The 4,568-nt window shown below is 42.2% G+C and overlaps 1 long non-coding RNA gene across 1 annotated transcript; it reads right to left on the bottom strand.

The window, feature by feature from the left end:
- Positions 1-657: 657 nt before the first annotated feature.
- Positions 658-4,562, bottom strand: LOC102770988. Its single transcript, XR_001514933.1, has 3 exons — positions 3,852-4,562; positions 2,122-2,202; positions 658-788 (listed from the first exon to the last, which is right to left on the bottom strand). It is a non-coding gene; the product is annotated as an uncharacterized LOC102770988 (long non-coding RNA).
- Between the last annotated feature and the right edge of the window lie 6 nt (positions 4,563-4,568).

Raw genomic sequence — 4,568 nt, 5'->3', positions numbered from 1 at the left:
AGTGTATGAATGTCATGCACCGGGCCTCTACTATTAGAATAAACTCTCATCCCAGTGGCTTAACACAAAAAATGCATATGAACTTTAACGTAAGTATTCCTAACAGGCAGGCAACTATCTTCCAAATGCTGATTCAGGAAACCTGAGTCCTATATCGTGGTTTCACCATTTTTAATGCATGGCTTCCAATACAAATGTGTTCATCTTCCTCAAGTTGTAGGGAATGGGAGATCTTGGAGGACTTCTCATGTGATACTTTTATGGACCAGAGCTGCAATAGGAACACATTACTTCTACTCTACTTCTAGTTAATTAAAACCTAATTGGCACATCTAACTAGTTAGCCCAATTGCAAGGGAGGTTGAGAAATAGAATGTGTGCCCAGAAAAAAAAAGAATGTAGTGACTACAAGAGTCCACAATTATCACTAAATATTTATTTTACCTCTCTTCATACACACAGAACACATCCCACCCCAATCTAAAGTTCTACCAAGTCATTAAGTCAAGCTTAAAGTCTAGATTTTAAAAAAATGTTTTTATTGATTTCAGAGAGAGAGGAGAGGGAGAGATAGAAACATCAATGATGAGAATCATTGATCGCTGCCTCCTGCATGCCCCCCATCGGGGATTGAGCCTGTACCCTGGGCATGTACCCTGACCAGGAATCAAATTGTGACCTCCTGGTTCATACGATGATGTTCAGTTGCTGAGCCACACCAGCTGGGCTAAAAACTAGATGTTCAGGTAATGCAGTCATCTTCATTAGGTCCAGATGCAACCTATGAACTAAAGACAAGTTTTCTCTCATATCACCCCATTTCCCAGGAAACACAATGATCATGGGCAGGTAACTACAAAATGCTCATTTAGAATAGAGAAAAATGTGACACTAGGCAATACACATGAACAGCAATAATGAAATATTTCACAGGCATTTCTCTCAAGGGTGGAGGAAGTTTTGATGAGAGCTCAATCTAGTTTTTCAAACTCCCTTGTGATCCTCTGTCCCTGTATGGACCTGATACTAGCCTCTGAAATGTTTTGTCCATCATTTCCCATGGCCACATTCCATTTAGGTACTGGGGAGCTGTAAAGCATTTATTTCCTACTTATGCAAGTTTGGGGTTGAACAGTTGCCTTGCTATTTAACAACTGAACACTATTTGAACCAAGTTCATGATTTTTTTGGGGGGGGGGGCGTTAATCCTCACCTGAGGATATTTTTTCCATGGATTTTTTAGAAAGACTGGAAGGGAGGAAGGAAGGAGGGAGAAAGAGAAACATCAACATGACACACATCAATTGGTTGTCTCCTGCACGTGCCCCTACTGGGGCTGGGATCGAACCTGCAACCCAGGTGCATGCCCTTGACTGGGAATCCAACCCACAACCCCTCGGTGCATAGGCCAGGCAACATTGGCCAGGTTCATGATTTGATTAGCAATAAAACTCCTTCAGAAATTAAGTCTTGTGATATACTAGAGGCCCAGTGCATACAATTTGTGCACGGGTAGGGTCCCTAGGCCTGGCCAGTAATCAGGGCCGATTGGGGCTTTCCTGCTGCTGGCCAGGACCTTCTTTCATTCCATGCAGCCCCCTGGTGGTCAGCGCGAGTCATAGCAAGCGGTTGAACTCTCGGTCGAACTCCAGAGGGGACACTTTACATATTAGCCTTTTGTATATATATATAGATTTGCTTCTAGTAATTACTCCCAAAGTTCTTCCTTATATAATTGACAAAACTGAATTACTTCTTTGCTTCCTTGCCCATGTCAATTTCTCTAAAACATCATCCCAGCCAACATAATGGTCTTGGATGAGAAGGCCAAAGCTTTCATTTGATCTTTGATCCAGACTAAATCTTAAAAGAAATTGTACTCAAGTCCTTTTCATTTCATTTTACCATTCAATATCTAGAAAATGCCATCTTTACCAATTCTTCCAAATTTCTTATGCACTTTAATTTCTGTAATTATTTCCAAAGCTTCTCTTTAGTAAAATTTATCTAAAAGTAAAATGTAAAATTCAAAATACAATATAATTTTGAACTGTTTCCTCTGGACTACAGCCTCAATAGATAGGTGTTATGCTTTTCAATTATCACAGGTAACAGTTTTACCAATTATTCTCCCACTGCAAAGCATGGGTTTCCTTCTTCCAGCCTCTGATATCAGTTTCTTCAACATCTGCTGTATCATCACTAAAACAATACAACATATTTTAAGTTATTGTCTTAGTAGTACCCCACTTCTGATACCAATTTCTGGATTAGTTATGGTCATTCTAGTTCTTGTAAGATGTAAATTCTCAAATCTTAATTTTCTCTCCTATAAGAAGTCCAAAAAAAAGTGTTTTCTAATTTGGATGTGGTTTAGTCACATATGCTCCTTCTCTCTTCTGGCTCCGACATCTCCAACATATTGTTTTCAAGGTTTCTATACTCATTAGCTTCAATCTGATGGAGAAAGATGAAGGGAAAGGGAGGACCCCATTAAGCCTGGGAATGAGCATATCATGTCCATTCATATTTCATTGACTAAAAGTCAACCACATGGCACAGAAAATTGGGAAATTTATTCTAGCTGTACTAGTATATCCAGGAAGAAAAAATAAGTCTCATGAATGGCTGGTCAAGTCTCTGTCACAAGGTTCTAAAAAGAAAAAAAATGCTAGATAAAAATAACCGAAAGTCACTCCAATCTATTAAGTGTGACCTCATCCTACTAGTCCCACCAAGATGATTTCAGTACTCTATAAAAGAACAATAACTCATTTTCTTCTAAATAATGGGATTACTTTAAAGACAGTATTTTTGATAGCATATGTACAGAATTTAGAATTAAGAATGGCATTCAGATAACAAAAAGAGACATTGAGCATAGAATATTTTTTAAAGCCTGACTGTGAAGGAAATAGAGGGGAGCCAGAAATGTGGAAGATTAAAGACAGAAAAGATAATAAATGGGAGAGAAAGATGGAATGGAACCAGGGAACAGATGAATAATTCATCTGACATAAGAACGGGGAGTATCTCATTCCTCTGATACTGGAGAAAAGCAAAGAAGTATCTAATTTTCTAGCATTTGGAAAATTGAAGGAGTTTGTGCCTAACACCATTAATTTTCTTGTAAAGTTTGAAGTAAAGTCATATAATGCAAGTGGCCAGAATTTAAAGGCTGCAAAAAGTATTCTGGTGGGAAGGGAGGCATAGGTGCTAAAAGACATGCAAAATAGGAGAAATCCAGTTGAGGTTATAGAACTGGAATTTGTGTGGTTAGACTCAGGGGTGGGCAAACTTTTTGACTCCAGGGCCACAATGGGTTCTTAAACTGGACCGGAGGGCCGGAACAAAAGCATGGATGGAGTGTTTGTGTGAACTAATATAAATTCAAAGTAAACATTATTACATAAAAGGGTACCGTCTTTTTTTTTTTTTTTTTTTTAGTTTTATTCATTTCAAATCCGGCCCGCAGTTTGCCCACGGCTGGTAGATAAACAACGTTGCCCACTGTCTTGCACAGGAACTCGGCTAACACTGCAGGAGAGGAACAGGCAGATGGTTAGTACTTGGTGTGTAAACCTGCTAGAGCACCCATTACACTATAAAGCCTCTGGAAGCCAACTTTGGTTTCCGACACTCTCCACACAGTAGGCACATGATGAATTTTTGCCTGAATGGATTGATTCAGTCATTGCCAATTCTGCCCTAGTACTCTATAGCGCGACTGGCAACTGCCCACATTTCATTCGGTATGCCAATGTTAAAAAGAAAAAAAGCCCCAAAAAAGTCAGGCACGCGCCGCTAAACTTAGCCGTCTTAAGATGACACCTACGTCAGCTGAGGCATACTTTTTATCTTGTGCCAGTACATCTGCCTTGGACGTCTGCTTCCTTTACCTTATGCCACTGTGCTCTTCGTGGATCAGAAAGCGGCAATCCCGAGCTGAATAAACTACGCTATTATTTCCAAAGTCCCGGAGGTTCTTCAGACACCGACAGTAAGCTCACAACTCCCATCACAATGTTCCTCCCAAGAGGTGCATGGACAAGGTTGACTGTTGACGAGGCACACTTCGCAGGTAAACGCGGGGAAGGTGAAGGGCGGAAGAACCACGCCGGGGTCATTCCGGGAATCGTCTGCAAAGCCTGGCCCAGATCTTGTTTCCTTCTCGCCTTTGGAACTTTAGGTTTGTAGTGGTCAGACTACAAACTCAATCGTATCACACAAGCATAAACGCAGGTTCAGGAAGTGTGACCCAAGACTTCAACTAGGCAACGAGGGCTCTCCCCCTAACGCCAGGCCATCTCTCAGGAGCCAAAGCGCTAACTTAGGAGTTGGCAGCTTGGGGGACGGGGACAGGAATAAAACGATGTACAACCGGGAAAAACGAGGCCCCACCTCCCCGATCTGGAGGTCCGGACCTCCCGCTAACTAAGTGCCTGGCCCGCGCTCCCGCCCCGGCGCCCACTTGGCCGGGAGCCGCTCCTCGCAGCCCGGCCACGCGCCCAGGCGCCGCCAGCCCGGGGGAGCCGGGCACTGGCCCTTGAAATCTCACTTTCGTCCAC

Source organism: Myotis davidii, unplaced genomic scaffold, assembly GCF_000327345.1.
Source record: "Myotis davidii unplaced genomic scaffold, ASM32734v1 scaffold284, whole genome shotgun sequence".
In the NCBI taxonomy this organism is placed as follows: Eukaryota; Metazoa; Chordata; class Mammalia; order Chiroptera; family Vespertilionidae; genus Myotis; species Myotis davidii.
The sequence above is the reverse complement of the archived record's forward strand: the minus strand, read 5'-3'. Positions and strand labels throughout refer to the sequence as shown.